The 21090-nt window shown below is 43.7% G+C and overlaps 1 non-coding gene across 1 annotated transcript; it reads right to left on the minus strand.

Annotated features, from left to right (window-relative positions):
• Positions 1-273: 273 nt before the first annotated feature.
• Positions 274-346, minus strand: TRNAR-UCG (transfer RNA arginine (anticodon UCG)). The gene has a single exon. It is a non-coding gene; the product is annotated as a tRNA-Arg (tRNA).
• Between the last annotated feature and the right edge of the window lie 20744 nt (positions 347-21090).

Below are 21090 nucleotides of genomic sequence, written 5' to 3' on the forward strand. Positions count from 1 at the left end.
CGCACACACTCCCTGCACTGCATCTACCCACAGTTCTGTTAAGAATGATTGTGCCATGTCATATTGTTGCATACGTATTGCATATCCGTGGCATTTATGAAGAGGTACTTTGGTATGGCAGAAAGACAGAAAAGTAGCAATGCTGAAGGCATAACGTAACTGATTGTGCAGTTTGTATTGGGCTTTCTTAATGAGTGAGAGTGAAAGGAGTATTGTAAGAGTGTGCCTCCAGTTTTTATGTAAAGATAAGTTGTGTGCTGTGAGAAAAAGACTCTACCACGAAGGGACTCGAACCCTCAATCTTCTGATCCGAAGTCAGACGCCTTATCCATTAGGCCACATGGTCACTGACTGCAATATGTTTGGGTGTTTAGGGTTAGGTGTATGATTGGATGTGGAACATATCAATTACAGGTGCGCAGGACAGGATCCCATACCGTTCTTCATCTTCTTTCCATCAAAGGAGTTTTTTCAAACAATATCTAGATAATTTCCAAAGTTTCATATCTTATGATGTGCTTTTTTGCCGTTAATCCTCCTTTCTTCTTTTATTGAATACTCTGTTTTATGCTGCAATGGTATTTTTGGATTATTTGAAAAGAGAATGAAACTGCTTTGACAGTAGTTCAGACTTCCCATTTCTTGACTTGCTAATTTGCTCCCTTAATTAGCTTATACAAGTGACATGAACAGGGCCTTGACCTAAGCACGTACCTGAAAGCCTGTCACCACCTCTAGAAATAAAATTCACAGCAGCTCAAAACATTCATTTTGAAAGAGAATATTTCAAGTGAGTCCAAGTTTAATTTCAATAAAGAAAGCTGTTTAAAATGACACGCTGCACATTTGGGTAACCAGCATGACTCTTTTCAGTGAAGAAGTGGAATGGTTCCGTTGCAATATACTATCACCCTGGCAAGCTGCTACGAGGAAGAGTAAACTATATGATTAGGTTTCAGCAAAAATGTATTAGTTCAGGGTGTGCACCTCAGATAGACTTAAACTTACACCCCCTGGTCTGTGAGAGTAGTGCCCTATCCATTGCGGCATTGAGGGTAATCTGCAAGACAGAGTTCCAAAATCATCCTTTTATCTCAGTTCATGGCCACATACAGTATTTCTGCAGTCATTCGTTTCACTTTTCTGTCTTTAATTAAACTGACCATTTTAAACCTCCGGCACCCACTACTTCAATCTTACCATTTTTGTGCTATCATAGGGCCTTGGAACTTTTGGCAAGTGGACAGAAGCAGTCAGAGAACCACATCACAATACATACTCCTTTGCCTGATACCTTTCACAACAAACTTCTCTTGGAAAAAGACGTTAACCGGTCCTTGCTCTCAGACAGACACAGAAAGCCTATCACCACCTCTACGAACATATTTCAATCAAACCAATATATATAATTCAACAATTATGCCTCTGTATCAATATAACTACAACTCGAGACAGAAAGGAATTTAAAAAACAATCTGCCCACTTGAATAACCAGCATAGTTTTAAGGACGTACAAATTAGAATGTGACAATTTCAGAGTTCCTCATTCATAAGAAGTCTGTGAGATAGTATCTCAGAAAGATCTCAAGTTTATAGCAAAAATAGTTGTAAGGGTGATTTATACCACACAATTGCAACTAGGTGCCTCAATCTGCAAGAGACCAGTCCTTGACAGATTACACAATTGGGGCAACAGCAAAGGCAGCAATTGTGTCAATCCTTTATGATTCTTCTCCAGTACTATATTTTTTCTGAGGGACAATTTGCATTATTCCTGGAGAAAATCATAGAGTTTCTACGCATGCATAGTTTCTGCTTTCTGCACGCACACACTCCCTGCACTGCATCTACCCACAGTTCTGTTAAGAATGATTGTGCCGTGTCATATTGTTGCATACGTATTGCATATCCGTGGCATTTATGGAGAGGTACTTTGGTATGGCAGAAAGACAGAAAAGTAGCAATGCTGAAGGCATAACGTGACTGATTGTGCAGTTTGCATTGGGCTTTCTTAATGAGTGAGAGTGAAAGGAGTATTTTAAGAGTGTATTTCCAGTATGTATGTAAAGATAAGTTGGGTGCTGTGAGAAAAAGACCAAACCATGAAGGGACTCGAACCCTCAATCTTCTGATTCGAACTCAGACACCTTATCCATTAGGCCACATGGTCACTGACTGCAATATGTTTGGGTGTTTAGGGTTAGGTAGTATGAATGGATGTGGAACATATCAATTACAGGTGCGCAGGACAGGATCCCATACAGTTCTTCATCTTCTTTCCATCAAAGGAGTTTTTTCAAACAATATCTAGATAATTTCCAAAGTTTCATATCTTATGATGTCCTTTTTTGCCGTTAATCCTCCTTCTTCTTTTATTGAATACTCTGTTTTATGCTGCAATGGTATTTTTGGATTATTTGAATAGAGAATGAAACTGCTTTGACAGTAGTTCAGACTTCCCATTTCTTGACTTGCTAATTTGCTCCCTGAATTAGCTTATACAAGTGACATGAACAGGGCCTTGACCTAAGCACGTACCTGAAAGCCTGTCACCACCTCTAGAAATAAAATTCACAGCAGCTCAAAACATTCATTTTGAAAGAGAATATTTCAAGTGAGTCCAAGTTTAATTTCAATAAAGAAAGCTGTATAAAATGACACGCTGCACATTTGGGTAACCAGCATGACTCTTTTCAGTGAAGAAGTGGAATGGTTCTGTTGCAATATACTATCACCCTGGCAAGCTGCTACGAGGCAGAGTAAACAATATGATTAGGTTTCAGCAAAAATGTATCAGTTCAGGGTGTGCACCTCAGATAGACTTAAACTTACACACCCTGGTCTGTGAGAGTAGTGCCCTATCCATTGCGGCATTGAGGGTAATCTGCAAGACAGAGTTCCAAAATCATCCTTTCATCTCAGTTCATGGTCACATACAGTATTTCTGAAGTCATTTGTTTAACTTTTCTGTCTTTAATTAAACTGACCATTTTAAACCTCCGGCACCCACCACTTCAATCTTACAGTTTTTGTGCTATCATAGGGCCTTGGAACTTTTGGCAAGTGGACAGAAGCAGTCAGAGAACCACATCACAATACATACTCCTTTGCCTGATACCTTTCACAAGAAACTGCTCTTGGAAAAAGACGTTAACCGGTCCTTGCTCTCAGACAGACACAGAAAGCCTATCACCACCTCTACGAACATATTTCAATCAAACCAATATATATAATTCAACAATTATGCCTCTGTATCAATATAACTACAACTCGAGACAGAAAGGAATTTAAAAAACAATCTGCCCATTTGAATAACCAGCAGAGTTTTAAGGACGTACAAATTGGAATGTGACAATTTCAGAGTTCCTCATTCATAAGAAGTCTGTGAGATAGTATCTCAGAAAGATCTCAAGTTTATAGCAAAAATGGTTGTAAGGGTGATTTTTACCACACAATTGCAACTAGGTGCCTCAATCTGCAAGAGACCAGTCCTTGACAGATTACACAACTGGGGCAACAGCAAAGGCAGCAATTGTGTCAATCCTTTATGATTCTTCTCTAGTACTATACTTTTTCTGATGGACAATTTGCATTATTCCTGGAGAAAATCATAGAGCTTCTACCCATGCATAGTTTCTGCTTTCTGCACGCACACACTCCCTGCACTGAATCTACCCACAGTTCTGTTCAGAATGATTGTGCCATGTCATATTGTTGTATACGTATTGCATATCCGTGGCATTTATGAAGAGGTACTTTGGTATGGCAGAAAGACAGAAAAGTAGCAATGTTGAAGGCATAACGTGACTGATTGTGCAGTTTGCATTGGGCTTTCTTAATGAGTGAGAGTGAAAGGAGTATTTTAAGAGTGTATTTCCAGTATGTATGTAAAGATAAGTTGGGTGCTGTGAGAAAAAGACCAAACCATGAAGGGACTCGAACCCTCAATCTTCTGATTCGAACTCAGACACCTTATCCATTAGGCCACATGGTCACTGACTACAATATGTTTGGGTGTTTAGGGTTAGGTAGTATGAATGGATGTGGAACATATCAATTACAGGTGCGCAGGACAGGATCCCATACAGTTCTTCATCTTCTTTCCATCAAAGGAGTTTTTTCAAACAATATCTAGATAATTTCCAAAGTTTCATATCTTATGATGTCCTTTTTTGCCGTTAATCCTCCTTCTTCTTTTATTGAATACTCTGTTTTATGCTGCAATGGTATTTTTGGATTATTTGAATAGAGAATGAAACTGCTTTGACAGTAGTTCAGACTTCCCATTTCTTGACTTGCTAATTTGCTCCCTGAATTAGCTTATACAAGTGACATGAACAGGGCCTTGACCTAAGCACGTACCTGAAAGCCTGTCACCACCTCTAGAAATAAAATTCACAGCAGCTCAAAACATTCATTCTGAAAGAGAATATTTCAAGTGAGTCCAAGTTTAATTTCAATTAAGAAAGCTGTGTAAAATGACACGCTGCACATTTGGGTAACCAGCATGACACTTTTGAGTGAAGAAGTGGAATGGTTCTATTGCAATATACTATCACCCTGGCAAGCTGCTACGAGGAAGAGTAAACTATATGATTAGGTTTCAGCAAAAATGTATTAGTTCAGGGTGTGCACCTCAGATAGACTTAAACTTACACCCCCTGGTCTGTGAGAGTAGTGCCCTATCCATTGCGGCATTGAGGGTAATCTGCAAGACAGAGTTCCAAAATCATCCTTTCATCTCAGTTCATGGCCACATACAGTATTTCTGCAGTCATTCGTTTCACTTTTCTGTCTTTAATTAAACTGACCATTTTAAACCTCCGGCACCCACCACTTCAATCTTACCGTTTTTCTGCTATCATAGGGCCTTGGAACTTTTGGCAAGTGGACAGAAGCAGTCAGAGAACCACATCACAATACATACTCCTTTGCCTGATACCTTTCACAACAAACTGCTCTTGGAAAAAGACGTTAACCGGTCCTTGCTCTCAGACAGACACAGAAAGCCTATCACCACCTCTACGAACATATTTCAATCAAACCAATATATATCATTCAGCAATTATGCCTCTGTATCAATATAACTACAACTCGAGACAGAAATGAATTAAAAAAACAATCTGCCCATTTGAATAACCAGCATAGTTTTAAGGACGTACAAATTGGAATGTGACAATTTCAGAGTTCCTCATTCATAAGAAGTCTGTGAGATTGTATCTCAGAAAGATCTCAAGTTTATAGCAAAAATGGTTGTAAGGGTGATTTTTACCACACAATTGCAACTAGGTGCCTCAATCTGCAAGAGACCAGTCCTTGACAGATTACACAACTGGGGCAACAGCAAAGGCAGCAATTGTGTCAACCCTTTATGATTCTTCTCTAGTACTATATTTTTTCTGAGGGACAATTTGCATTATTCCTGGAGAACATCATAGAGCTTCTACCCATGCATAGTTTCTGCTTTCTGCACGCACACACTCCCTGCACTGAATCTACCCACAGTTCTGTTCAGAATGATTGTGCCATGTCATATTGTTGTATACGTATTGCATATCCGTGGCATTTATGAAGAGGTACTTTGGTATGGCAGAAAGACAGAAAAGTAGCAATGCTGAAGGCATAACGTGACTGATTGTGCAGTTTGCATTGGGCTTTCTTAATGAGTGAGAGTGAAAGGAGTATTGTAAGAGTGTGCCTCCAGTTTGTATGTAAAGATAAGTTGGGTGCTGTGAGAAAAAGACTCAACCACGAAGGGACTGGAACCCTCAATCTTCTGATCTGAAGTCAAACGCCTTAGCCATTAGGCCACATGGTCACTGACTGCAATATGTTTGGGTGTTTAGGGTTAGGTGGTATGAATGGATGTGGAACATATCAATTACAGGTGCGCAGGACAGGATCCCATACCGTTCTTCATCTTCTTTCCATCAAAGGAGTTTTTTCAAACAATATCTAGATAATTTCCAAAGTTTCATATCTTATGATGTGCTTTTTTGCCGTTAATCCTCCTTTCTTCTTTTATTGAATACTCTGTTTTATGCTGCAATGGTATTTTTGGATTATTTGAAAAGAGAATGAAACTGCTTTGACAGTAGTTCAGACTTCCCATTTCTTGACTTGCTAATTTGCTCCCTGAATTAGCTTATACAAGTGACATGAACAGGGCCTTGACCTAAGCACGTACCTGAAAGCCTGTCACCACCTCTAGAAATAAAATTCACACCAGCTCAAAACATTAATTTTGAAAGAGAATATTTCAAGTGAGTCCAAGTTTAATTTCAATAAAGAAAGCTGTATAAAATGACACGCTGCACATTTGGGTAACCAGCATGACTCTTTTCAGTGAAGAAGTGGAATGGTTCTGTTGCAATATACTATCACCCTGGCAAGCTGCTACGAGGAAGAGTAAACAATATGATTAGGTTTCAGCAAAAATGTATTAGTTCAGGGTGTGCACCTCAGATAGACTTAAACTTACACCCCCTGGTCTGTGAGAGTAGTGCCCTGTCCATTGCCGCATTGAGGGTAATCTGCAAGACAGAGTTCCAAAATCATCCTTTCATCTCAGTTCATGGCCACATACAGTATTTCTGCAGTCATTCGTTTCACTTTTCTGTCTTTAATTAAACTGACCATTTTAAACCTCCGGCACCCACAACTTCAATCTTACAGTTTTTGTGCTATCATAGGGCCTTGGAACTTTTGGCAAGTGGACAGAAGCAGTCAGAGAACCACATCACAATACATTCTCCTTTGCCTGATACCTTTCACAACAAATTGCTCTTGGAAAAAGACGTTAACCGGTCCTTGCTCTCAGACAGACACAGAAAGCCTATCACCACCTCTACGAACATATTTCAATCAAACCAATATATATCATTCAACAATTATGCCTCTGTATCAATATAACTACAACTCGAGACAAAAAGGAATTTAAAAAACAATCTGCCCATTTGAATAACCAGCAGAGCTTTAAGGACGTACAAATTTCAATGTGACAATTTCAGAGTTCCTCATTCATAAGAAGTCTCTGGGATAGAATCTGAGAAAGATCTCAAGTTTATAGCAAAAATGGTTGTAAGGGTGATTTATACCACACAATTGCAACTAGATGCCTCAATCTGCAAGAGACCAGTCCTTGACAGATTACACAATTGGGGCAACAGCAAAGGCAGCAATTGTGTCAATCCTTTATGATTCTTCTCCAGTACTATATTTTTTCTGTGGGACAATTTGCATTATTCCTGGAGAAAATCATAGAGTTTCTACGCATGCATAGTTTCTGCTTTCTGCACGCACACACTCCCTGCACTGCATCTACCCACAGTTCTGTTAAGAATGATTGTGCCATGTCATATTGTTGCATACGTATTGCATATCCGTGGCATTTATGAAGAGGTACTTTGGTATGGCAGAAAGACAGAAAAGTAGCAATGCTGAAGGCATAACGTGACTGATTGTGCAGTTTGTATTGGGCTTTCTTAATGAGTGAGAGTGAAAGGAGTATTGTAAGAGTGTGCCTCCAGTTTTTATGTAAAGATAAGTTGTGTGCTGTGAGAAAAAGACTCAACCACGAAGGGACTCGAACCCTCAATCTTCTGATTCGAACTCAGACACCTTATCCATTAGGCCACATGGTCACTGACTGCAATATGTTTGGGTGTTTAGGGTTAGGTAGTATGAATGGATGTGGAACATATCAATTACAGGTGCGCAGGACAGGATCCCATACAGTTCTTCATCTTCTTTCCATCAAAGGAGTTTTTTCAAACAATATCTAGATAATTTCCAAAGTTTCATATCTTATGATGTCCTTTTTTGCCGTTAATCCTCCTTCTTTTTTTATTGAATACTCTGTTTTATGCTGCAATGGTATTTTTGGATTAATTGAATAGAGAATGAAACTGCTTTGACAGTAGTTCAGACTTCCCATTTCTTGACTTGCTAATTTGCTCCCTGAATTAGCTTATACAAGTGACATGAACAGGGCCTTGACCTAAGCACGTACCTGAAAGCCTGTCACCACCTCTAGAAATAAAATTCACAGCAGCTCAAAACATTCATTTTGAAAGAGAATATTTCAAGTGAGTCCAAGTTTAATTTCAATAAAGAAAGCTGTATAAAATGACACGCTGCACATTTGGGTAACCAGCATGACTCTTTTCAGTGAAGAAGTGGAATGGTTCTGTTGCAATATACTATCACCCTGGCAAGCTGCTACAAGGCAGAGTAAACAATATGATTAGGTTTCAGCAAAAATGTATCAGTTCAGGGTGTGCACCTCAGATAGACTTAAACTTACACACCCTGGTCTGTGAGAGTAGTGCCCTATCCATTGCGGCATTGAGGGTAATCTGCAAGACAGAGTTCCAAAATCATCCTTTCATCTCAGTTCATGGTCACATACAGTATTTCTGAAGTCATTCGTTTAACTTTTCTGTCTTTAATTAAACTGACCATTTTAAACCTCCGGCACCCACCACTTCAATCTTACAGTTTTTGTGCTATCATAGGGCCTTGGAACTTTTGGCAAGTGGACAGAAGCAGTCAGAGAACCACATCACAATACATACTCCTTTGCCTGATACCTTTCACAAGAAACTGCTCTTGGAAAAAGACGTTAACTGGTCCTTGCTCTCAGACAGACACAGAAAGCCTATCACCACCTCTACGAACATATTTCAATCAAACCAATATATATAATTCAACAATTATGCCTCTGTATCAATATAACTACAACTCGAGACAGAAAGGAATTTAAAAAACAATCTGCCCATTTGAATAACCAGCAGAGTTTTAAGGACGTACAAATTGGAATGTGACAATTTCAGAGTTCCTCATTCATAAGAAGTCTGTGAGATAGTATCTCAGAAAGATCTCAAGTTTATAGCAAAAATGGTTGTAAGGGTGATTTTTACCACACAATTGCAACTAGGTGCCTCAATCTGCAAGAGACCAGTCCTTGACAGATTACACAACTGGGGCAACAGCAAAGGCAGCAATTGTGTCAATCCTTTATGATTCTTCTCTAGTACTATACTTTTTCTGATGGACAATTTGCATTATTCCTGGAGAAAATCATAGAGCTTCTACCCATGCATAGTTTCTGCTTTCTGCACGCACACACTCCCTGCATTGAATCTACCCACAGTTCTGTTCAAAATAATTGTGCCATGTCATATTGTTGTATACGTATTGCATATCCAAGGCATTTATGAAGAGGTACTTTGGTATGGCAGAAAGACAGAAAAGTAGCAATGCTGAAGGCATAACGTGACTGATTGTGCAGTTAGCATTGGGCTTTCTTAACCCCTTCGCTGCCAGGCCTTTTCCCCCTCCTGTGCCGAGCCTTTTTTTAGCTATTTGGAGCAGTTCGCGCTTAGGCCCTCATAACTTTTTGTTCACATAAGCTACCCACGCCAAATTTGCGTCCTTTTTTTCCAACATCCTAGGGATTCTAGAGGTACCCAGACTTTGTGGATTCCCCAGAAGGAGGCCAAGAAATTAGCCAAAAAACAGTGAAAATTTCGTTGTTTTCAAAAAAATTGGAAAAATGGGCTGCAGAAGAAGGCTTGTGGTTTTTTCCCTGAAAAGGGCATCAACAAAGGGTTTGCGGTGATAAAATCACCAGCTTCCCAGGTTTCAGGAACAGGAAGACTTGAATCAGAAAACCCAATTTTTCAACACAATTTTGGCATTTTACGGGGACATACCCCATTTTTAGGTTTTTTTGTGCTTTCAGCCTCCTTCCAGTCAGTGACAGAAATGGGCATGAAACCAATGCTGGATCCCAGAAACCGCAACATTTTTGAAAAGTAGACAAAAATCTGAATTCAGCAAGGGGTCATTTGTGTAGATCCTACAAGGGTTTCCTACAGAAAATAACAACTGAAAAAGAAAAATATTGAAATTGAGGTGAAAAAAACATAAATTTTTCTCTACGTTTTACTCTGTAACTTTTTCCAGCAATGTCAGAATTTCGAAAGCAATATACCGTTACGTCTGCTGGACTCTTCTGGTTGCGGGGATATACAGGGCTTATAGGTTCATCAAGAACTCTAGGTACCCAGAGCCAATAAATGACCTGCACCCTGCAGTGGGTTTTCAATCTATGCCGGGTATACAGCAATTCATTTGCTGAAATATAAAGAGTAAGAAATAGCTATCAAGAAAACCTTTGTATTTCCAAAATGGGCACAAGATAAGGTGTTGAGAAGCAGTGGTTATTTGCACATCTCTGAATTCCGGGGTGCCCATACTAGCATGTGAATTACAGGGCATTTCTCAAATAGACGTCTTTTTTACACACTGTCTTACATTTGGAAGGAAAAAATGTAGAGAAAGACAAGGGGCAATAACACTTGTTTTGCTATTCTATGTTCCCCCAAGTCTCCCGATAAAAATGATACCTCACCTGTGTGGGTAGGCCTAGCGCCCGCGACAGGATATGCCCCAAAACACAACGTGGACACATCACAGAAAACAGAGGTGTTTTTTGCAAAGTGCCTACCTGTATATTTTGGCCTGTAGCTCAGCCGCCACCTAGGGAAACCTACCAAACCTGTGCATTTCTGAAAACTAGAGACCTAGGGGAATCCAAGATGGGGTGACTTGTGTGGCTCGGACCAGGTTCTGTTACCCAGAATCCTTTGCAAACCTCAAAATGTGGCTAAAAAAACACATGTTCCTCACATTTCTGTGGCAGAAAGTTCTGGAATCTGAGAGGAGCCACGAATTTCCTTCCACCCAGCGTTCCCCCACGTCTCCCGATAAAAATGATACCTCACTTGTGTGGGTAGGCCTAGCGCCCGCGACAGGAAAGGCCCCAAAGCGCAACGTGGACACAGCCAAATTGGTGAAGGAAAACAGAGGTGTTTTTTGCAAAGTGCCTACCTGTAGATTTTGTCCTGTAGCTCAGCCGCCACATAGGGAAACCTACCAAACCTGTGCATTTCTGAAAACTAGAGACCTAGGGGAATCCAAGATGGGGTGACTTGTGTGGCTCGGACCAGGTTCTGTTACCCAGAATCCTTTGCAAACCTCAAAATTTGGCTAAAAAAACACATGTTCCTCACATTTCTGTGGCAGAAAGTTCTGGAATCTGAGAGGAGCCACAAATTTCCTTCCACCCAGCGTTCCCCCACGTCTCCCGATAAAAATGATACCTCACTTGTGTGGGTAGGCCTAGCGCCCGCGACAGGAAAGGCCCCAAAGCGCAACGTGGACACAGCCAAATTGGTGAAGGAAAACAGAGGTGTTTTTTGCAAAGTGCCTACCTGTAGATTTTGGCCTGTAGCTCAGCCGCCACCTAGGGAAACCTACCAAACCTGTGCATTTCTGAAAACTAGAGACCTAGGGGAATCCAAGATGGGGTGACTTGTGTGGCTCGGACCAGGTTCTGTTACCCAGAATCCTTTGCAAACCTCAAAATTTGGCTAAAAAAACACATGTTTCTCACATTTCTGTGGCAGAAAGTTCTGGAATCTGAGAGGAGCCACGAATTTCCTTCCACCCAGCGTTCCCCCACGTCTCCCGATAAAAATGATACCTCACTTGTGTGGGTAGGCCTAGCGCCCGCGACAGGAAATGCCCCAAAGCGCAACGTGGACACAGCCAAATTGGTGAAGGAAAACAGAGGTGTTTTTAGCAAAGTGCCTACCTGTAGATTTTGGCCTGTAGCTCAGCCGCCACCTAGGGAAACCTACCAAACCTGTGCATTTCTGAAAACTAGAGACCTAGGGGAATCCAAGATGGGGTGACTTGTGTGGCTCGGACCAGGTTCTGTTACCCAGAATCCTTTGCAAACCTCAAAATTTGGCTAAAAATACACATGTTCCTCACATTTCTGTGGCAGAAAGTTCTGGAATCTGAGAGGAGCCACGAATTTCCTTCCACCCAGCGTTCCCCCACGTCTCCCGATAAAAATGATACCTCACTTGTGTGGGTAGGCCTAGCGCCCGCGACAGGAAATGCCCCAAAGCGCAACGTGGACACAGCCAAATTGGTGAAGGAAAACAGAGGTGTTTTTTGCAAAGTGCCTACCTGTAGATTTTGGCCTGTAGCTCAGCCGCCACCTAGGGAAACCTACCAAACCTGTGCATTTCTGAAAACTAGAGACCTAGGGGAATCCAAGATGGGGTGACTTGTGTGGCCCGGACCAGGTTCTGTTACCCAGAATCCTTTGCAAATCTCAAAATTTGGCTAAAAAAACACATGTTCCTCACATTTCTGTGGCAGAAAGTTCTGGAATCTGAGAGGAGCCACGAATTTCCTTCCACCCAGCGTTCCCCCACGTCTCCCGATAAAAATGATACCTCACTTGTGTGGGTAGGCCTAGCGCCCGCGACAGGAAATGCCCCAAAGCGCAACGTGGACACAGCCAAATTGGTGAAGGAAAACAGAGGTGTTTTTTGCAAAGTGCCTACCTGTAGATTTTGGCCTGTAGCTCAGCCGCCACCTAGGGAAACCTACCAAACCTGTGCATTTCTGAAAACTAGAGACCTAGGGGAATCCAAGATGGGGTGACTTGTGTGGCTCGGACCAGGTTCTGTTACCCAGAATCCTTTGCAAACCTCAAAATTTGGCTAAAAATACACATGTTTCTCACATTTCTGTGGCAGAAAGTTCTGGAATCTGACAGGAGCCACGAATTTCCTTCCACCCAGCGTTCCCCCACGTCTCCCGATAAAAATGATACCTCACTTGTGTGGGTAGGCCTAGCGCCCGCGACAGGAAATGCCCCAAAGCGCAACGTGGACACAGCCAAATTGGTGAAGGAAAACAGAGGTGTTTTTTGCAAAGTGCCTACCTGTATATTTTGGCCTGTAGCTCAGCCGCCACCTAGGGAAACCTACCAAACCTGTGCATTTCTGAAAACTAGAGACCTAGAGGAATCCAAGATGGGGTGACTTGTGTGGCCCGGACCAGGTTCTGTTACCCAGAATCCTTTGCAAACTTCAAAATTTGGCTAAAAAAACACATGTTCCTCACATTTCTGTGGCAGAAAGTTCTGGAATCTGAGAGGAGCCACGAATTTCCTTCCACCCAGCGTTCCCCCACGTCTCCCGATAAAAATGATACCTCACTTGTGTGGGTAGGCCTAGCGCCCGCGACAGGAAATGCCCCAAAGCGCAACGTGGACACAGCCAAATTGGTGAAGGAAAACAGAGGTGTTTTTTGCAAAGTGCCTACCTGTAGATTTTGGCCTGTAGCTCAGCCGCCACCTAGGGAAACCTACCAAACCTGTGCATTTCTGAAAACTAGAGACCTAGGGGAATCCAAGATGGGGTGACTTGTGTGGCTCGGACCAGGTTCTGTTACCCAGAATCCTTTGCAAACCTCAAAATTTTGCTAAAAATACACATGTTCCTCACATTTCTGTGGCAGAAAGTTCTGGAATCTGAGAGGAGCCACGAATTTCCTTCCACCCAGCGTTCCCCCACGTCTCCCGATAAAAATGATACCTCACTTGTGTGGGTAGGCCTAGCGCCCGCGACAGGAAATGCCCCAAAGCGCAACGTGGACACAGCCAAATTGGTGAAGGAAAACAGAGGTGTTTTTTGCAAAGTGCCTACCTGTGGATTTTGGCCTGTAGCTCAGCCGCCACCTAGGGAAACCTACCAAACCTGTGCATTTCTGAAAACTAGAGACCTAGGGGAATCCAAGATGGGGTGACTTGTGTGGCCCGGACCAGGTTCTGTTACCCAGAATCCTTTGCAAATCTCAAAATTTGGCTAAAAAAACACATGTTCCTCACATTTCTGTGGCAGAAAGTTCTGGAATCTGAGAGGAGCCACGAATTTCCTTCCACCCAGCGTTCCCCCACGTCTCCCGATAAAAATGATACCTCACTTGTGTGGGTAGGCCTAGCGCCCGCAACAGGAAATGCCCCAAAGCGCAACGTGGACACAGCCAAATTGGTGAAGGAAAACAGAGGTGTTTTTTGCAAAGTGCCTACCTGTAGATTTTGGCCTGTAGCTCAGCCGCCACCTAGGGAAACCTACCAAACCTGTGCATTTCTGAAAACTAGAGACCTAGGGGAATCCAAGATGGGGTGACTTGTGTGGCTCGGACCAGGTTCTGTTACCCAGAATCCTTTGCAAACCTCAAAATTTGGCTAAAAATACACATGTTTCTCACATTTCTGTGGCAGAAAGTTCTGGAATCTGAGAGGAGCCACGAATTTCCTTCCACCCAGCGTTCCCCCACGTCTCCCGATAAAAATGATACCTCACTTGTGTGGGTAGGCCTAGCGCCCGCGACAGGAAATGCCCCAAAGCGCAACGTGGACACAGCCAAATTGGTGAAGGAAAACAGAGGTGTTTTTTGCAAAGTGCCTACCTGTATATTTTGGCCTGTAGCTCAGCCGCCACCTAGGGAAACCTACCAAACCTGTGCATTTCTGAAAACTAGAGACCTAGGGGAATCCAAGATGGGGTGACTTGTGTGGCCCGGACCAGGTTCTGTTACCCAGAATCCTTTGCAAACTTCAAAATTTGGCTAAAAAAACACATGTTCCTCACATTTCTGTGGCAGAAAGTTCTGGAATCTGAGAGGAGCCACAAATTTCCTTCCACCCAGCGTTCCCCCACGTCTCCCGATAAAAATGATACCTCACTTGTGTGGGTAGGCCTAGCGCCCGCAACAGGAAATGCCCCAAAGCGCAACGTGGACACAGCCAAATTGGTGAAGGAAAACAGAGGTGTTTTTTGCAAAGTGCCTACCTGTAGATTTTGGCCTGTAGCTCAGCCGCCACCTAGGGAAACCTACCAAACCTGTGCATTTCTGAAAACTAGAGACCTAGGGGAATCCAAGATGGGGTGACTTGTGTGGCTCGGACCAGGTTCTGTTACCCAGAATCCTTTGCAAACCTCAAAATTTGGCTAAAAAAACACTTGTTCCTCACATTTCTGTGGCAGAAAGTTCTGGAATCTGAGAGGAGCCACGAATTTCTTTCCACCCAGCGTTTCCCCACGTCTCCCGATAAAAATGATACCTCACTTGTGTGGGTAGGCCTAGCGCCCGCGACAGGAAATGCCCCAAAGCGCAACGTGGACACAGCCAAATTGGTGAAGGAAAACAGAGGTGTTTTTTACAAAGTGCCTACCTGTAGATTTTGGCCTGTAGCTCAGCCGCCACCTAGGGAAACCTACCAAACCTGTGCATTTCTGAAAACTAGAGACCTAGGGGAATCCAAGATGGGGTGACTTGTGTGGCTCGGACCAGGTTCTGTTACCCAGAATCCTTTGCAAACCTCAAAATTTGGCTAAAAAAACACTTGTTCCTCACATTTCTGTGGCAGAAAGTTCTGGAATCTGAGAGGAGCCACGAATTTCTTTCCACCCAGCGTTCCCCCACGTCTCCCGATAAAAATGATACCTCACTTGTGTGGGTAGGCCTAGCGCCCACGACAGGAAAGGCCCCAAAGCGCAACGTGGACACAGCCAAATTGGTGAAGGAAAACAGAGGTGTTTTTTGCAAAGTGCCTACCTGTAGATTTTGGCCTGTAGCTCAGCCGCCACCTAGGGAAACCTACCAAACCTGTGCATTTCTGAAAACTAGAGACCTAGGGGAATCCAAGATGGGGTGACTTGTGTGGCTCGGACCAGGTTCTGTTACCCAGAATCCTTTGCAAACCTCAAAATTTGGCTAAAAAAACACATGTTCCTCACATTTCTGTGGCAGAAAGTTCTGGAATCTGAGAGGAGCCACGAATTTCCTTCCACCCACGTTCCCCCACGTCTCCCGATAAAAATGATACCTCACTTGTGTGGGTAGGCCTAGCGCCCGCGACAGGAAACGCCCCAAAGCGCAACGTGGACACAGCCAAATTGGTGAAGGAAAACAGAGGTGTTTTTTGCAAAGTGCCTACCTGTAGATTTTGGCCTGTAGCTCAGCCGCCACCTAGGGAAACCTACCAAACCTGTGCATTTCTGAAAACTAGAGACCTAGGGGAATCCAAGATGGGGTGACTTGTGTGGCTCGGACCAGGTTTTGTTACCCAGAATCCTTTGCAAACCTCAAAATTTGGCTAAAAAAACACATGTTCCTCACATTTCTGTGGCAGAAAGTGCTGGAATCTGAGAGGAGCCACAAATTTCCTTCCACCCAGCCTTCCCCCACGTCTCCCGATAAAAATGATACCTCACTTGTGTGGGTAGGCCTAGCGCCCGCGACAGGAAACGCCCCAAAGCGCAACGTGGACACATCACATTTTTTCATTGAAAACAGTGCCTACCTGTAGATTTTGGCCTCTAGCTCAGCCGGCACCTAGGGAAACCTACCAAACCTGTGCATTTCTGAAAACTAGAGACCTAGGGGAATCCAAGATGGGGTGACTTGTGTGGCTCGGACCAGGTTCTGTTACCCAGAATCCTTTGCAAACCTCAAATTCTGTCTAAAAAAAAACATTCTCCACACATTTCGGTGACAGAAAGTTCTGGAATCTGAGTGGAGCCACAAATTTCCTTCCACCCAGCGTTCCCCCAAGTCTCCTGATAAAAATGATAGCTCACTTGTGTGGGTGGGCCAGGTGCCTGCAACAGAATAAGGCCCAAAACTTGTAGAGATAGAGGGGATAGCACAGCAAGTTTATAAGGACATATTCTTTTATACATCTTTAGACTGACTCTGCTTTGGGGACCCACATAAGTGAGGTGTCATTTTACTTGGGAGGCTGAGGGGAACACTGGGGAGTAGGAATTTTGTGCTGGAGTGGTGATCCTACGAAGAAAAGTCAGGAAAATATGCTTTTTTTAAGCACATTGAGGTTTACAGAGGAGTCTGGGTAAAAAAATGTTGGGGGATCCACGCAAGCCACACCTCCCTGGACTCCTTGGGGTGTCTAGTTTTATAAAATGCCTGGGTTTGGTAGGTTTCCCTAGATGAAGGCCGCACACAGGACCAAAAACATAGGTGCCCTCTCCCCCACAAACACAGGTAGTTTTGTAATATATCGTTTTGATGTGCCCACATACGTCTGTGATGTGCCAAACACTAAAATTTTGAAAAGAAACACAGTTAGGTTATGTGAAAAAGACCCCTCACCCACCAACCAAGTTGGGTGCATGCTTCATCATCGGGGTCCCACCTGAGGCACCTAGCGTGTCACAGGTGTGCTGCGACGCATGATTACAGCGGAGCAGGTTTTGTCATTTTTACCACACATACTGGTTGGATTTGGCACGAGGGTGAGTGATGGTTCAGTGGATCAAATTTTACTAACAAGAGCTTTCACAAAAATGAAATGCACTGTTAGTAACTGAAAGGCAAAAAACTGAACCAATGACTCACAGCTCGTGAGCTGTAAAGCCGCGACAAGGCACCAACCGCTTTACAGTCCATTCACACAACTTTCATACATGACACACACAAGGCCATTCACACCGCCAGCCACGGGCCCAGCACATTACAACACTCACATCGACAGACAGCGCCACTCAAGGGCCCATCACTTACATACGCCCACATGCCTGATACAACAATCACACCAGCTGATGGGAGTGTGTGGACTGGTGTTTGGCTGGCAGTGTGTTGCAGTAGCCAACAGCAAGTCAATATGTACACTCTCAGCCAAGCCCCACTCCACCCACAATGGCATCTTTTTTTTTTTTTTTTTAACAGAGGATCCCCTAACTAAGTAGAAAGAATTACAAAACTACAATCACAAAAGCTCTAACTAAGAGCATGACAGAAATGCTAACCATGAAACTAAACACATGAAAATACAAAACAGACATGAGTTTACACTCATGGTTGTTCCCAGAAATTCTTCTGGGTGTGGTAATTCTTAAAACAAGCACCGACACACAGCCCAGGCTTTGAAGGACAATCTGGGCAGTACATTCGAGACTCCCTCCGGATACCTCTTCGAAAACACACTCTACATTTCTTAGCTGGAAAGTCTTTTTTGGGTGTGGGAGGAATGTGCTCAGCAAAGTGGCGATCTTTCAATCTAGCCACATCCTCCACCACTGCTTCTCTAGGAACTCTGGCCTGTTCCACCACAATAAGGCTCTCTATCACTGACTCCTGAAATTTCACAAATGTCATCTTTGACTCTGGAGACCTATCCCTAAACACAATAAAAGCATTGAAGGTTGCTAAGTGGAAGAGGTGAAGTGCTAACTTCTTATACCAAACGTAAGACTTACGAATAGCAGTATAAGGTTCCAACCTCTGGTCAACTCTATCTACACCTCCCATGTGCTTATTATAATCTAAAATGCACACAGGTTTGCGCACTTCAGCAACCTGGCCCCAAACAGTCACAGGGGAAGTACTCTCATCATGGATGGTACTTAGCATGTCGACATCCCTCTTATCTGAAAATTTCAAAGCTAGCAGCTCCTCGTTCCGCAAGGCACAGCACTGTCCTCTCTCAAGTTTTTTACAGACAAGCTCCCTTGGATAGCCTTTCCGGTTAGAACGGATTGTGCCACAAGCAACTGTGTCCACTCTAAACAATTCCTTGAACAATTGCACACCAGTGTAGAAGTTATCTACATACAAATGGTGACCTTTGTTGAACAGTCGTCTACCAAGATCCCACACAATTTTCTCAGTAACTCCAAAAGTGGGAGGACAACCAGGGGGGTCAATATTGGAATCCCTACCAGTGTACACACGGAAACTATACACATATCCTGTCCTACTTTCAGACAGCATATAAATTTAATTCCATATCGTGCCCTTTTGCTAGGAATGTACTGCCTAAAAACCAAACGACCCTTGAAGAGGACCAAAGACTCGTCCACACTTAACTCTTTGCCTGGAACATAGACCTCCGAAAAACGATCTACAAAATGATCAAGGACAGGCCTAATCTTAAAAAGACGGTCAGAATCTGGGTGATCTCGTGGCAAGGCTAATGCATTGTCAACAAAATGCAGCATCCTAAGAAGAAGCAAATACCGATTACGACTCATGGTCGCTGGAAATATAGCTGTTGCCATCAAGGGACTAGTAGACCAATAAGAAGCCAGTAACGGCTTCCTTATCAACCCCATCAAAAAAGTCAAACCCAAAAACTTTTTTAACTCCTCCAAATTTGTGGGAATCCACTGGGCAGCTCTAGAGTGTGGCCTAAGTCTAGCAGCGTTGTCCCTCAAATGCTGCTCCGCATACAAGTTAGTCTGCTCAACAATCTCTTCCAAAAACACATCATCCATGAATAACTCAAAGAAATTGATAGGCATAAAGTTCTCTGTATTGGCGTTACACCCCGGGAGACCAGTAAAGGCAGGCAACTCTGGCTGCTCCATGTTTGGGGCAACCCAGACATCAGGTCTTATAACGGGAAACCTTTCAGCCCCAGGTTGCTGCACTATTGGCACATCAATGTTCTCCTCTAAAACAGGCCCTTCATCTGCACTGAGTGTGGCTTCATCATCAGAAGATTCCCCTCCAAGAGAAACATCACTGCCAGAATCTCTGACTTCCTCCTCTGCCTCAGATGCAGAGTCTGTCTCATAGTCATGATCAGACTGTGACTCAAAAAGCATACCAACCACCTGCTGAGCGGTCATCCTGCGGCTAGCCATGATCTCTCCTGCTAAAATTAACTGGACAAATTCACCACCAACAACCAGCACTGTGTAAGACAAGTGACAAAGTGTAGCTTTGTTAGTAAGAGTTATAAACTCAAAAACTATACCGCTCACTTGCCTGAAAAAGCTTGATTCACCAGCAACTACACAGCAATCACCAATGATATCCCACTAAAAATAAATAAAGAAAGGCAAATTAGAAATAAGACAAAACAAATATCATTGTGCACAAACCTAAGGACAATTTCACACACAATCCTGCATTTAGTACACCCCCTACAAACATGTCATTCATGCATGGCAACAATACTCCTTTGGAGTAAATTGTTTTTACTTACCTAAAACATGCAACTGTGCAAACTGCAGGTCAACCACCGCCAAAACCGCAAGGAGCCACAGCAAATAAAGCAAAAGCTTTGAACTAAAACAAAAAGGAGGAAAACATTTTTTATCACAAATGCAAAGACTTCTTCAGTTGACAAACACCCCACCATCAAACATTTAGAAATTGGTGCCTAAGTGGATTCTGCCATAGGGGCAGATGGGCCTACTAATAAAATAGACCTGTCTACCCCAAGGAAGCCAGAAAATACCTTTAGTAGTGTGTCCCCATGGAGAGCGACCCTTGCCAAAGGGGACAGCCCTCAAAAAAAAAAAAAAAAACACACACAACACTATCCCTGGTGCCTAAGTGGCTTCTGCCCCCCTTGGGGGCAGGTGGGCCTAAGAAAATAGGCCCATCTGCCCCCAGCGGGTGTAGAAATGGGCAACAGGTCAATGCCCCCCTTCGGGGGGCGCCCCGTGACCAAGGGGATGCCCCCCCACAAAAATAAACAAATAAAAAAAAATCCCTGCCGTTCTAGTAGTTTCTGCCCCCCTTGGGGGCAGACCAGCCTAAAAATAATAGGCTGATCTGTCTCCAAGGGGTGCAGAAATGGCCTGGGTACATGTGCCCCCAAAGTGGGGGGCGACCCTTGCCCAAGGCCCCACCCATCCACTAACACACACACACACACACACACAATCCCTGGTGCCTAAGTGGCTTCTGCCCCCCTTGGGGGCAGATGGACCTAAAAAAAATAGGCCGATCTGCCTTCAAGGGGGGCAGAAAAGGCCAACAGTTCTCTGCCCCCTTGGGGGGGGCGCCCCTTGCCCAAGGGGGCACCCCCCTCCACATAAATGCACATAAAAATATAAAACCCTGGTGATCTAGTGTTTTCTGCCCCCCTTGGGGGCAGATCTGCCTAAAAAGTAGGCCAATCTGCCCCCAAGGGGGGCAGAAATGGCCGTAAGTAATTGCCCCCAAAAGGAGAGCGACCCTTGCCCAAGGGGCCGCTCCCCGCATGCCAGAAACACAGAAGTAAAACAAAAAAAACAAATCCCTGGTGTCTAGTGGGCATTCCTGCTGCCCGATCGCAATGCGATCGGGCAGCAGGAATGCTCAAAGAGACACCGGGGAAAAAGAAAAGCCTTTCCTTTTCCCCGGTGCCTCTTTAGCCCCAACCCCCCACCCACCGGGAAGAGGAACTCACCTCTTCTC

The sequence above is a fragment of the Pleurodeles waltl genome, chromosome 4_1 (genome assembly GCF_031143425.1).
Source record: "Pleurodeles waltl isolate 20211129_DDA chromosome 4_1, aPleWal1.hap1.20221129, whole genome shotgun sequence".
Taxonomy (NCBI): Eukaryota; Metazoa; Chordata; class Amphibia; order Caudata; family Salamandridae; genus Pleurodeles; species Pleurodeles waltl.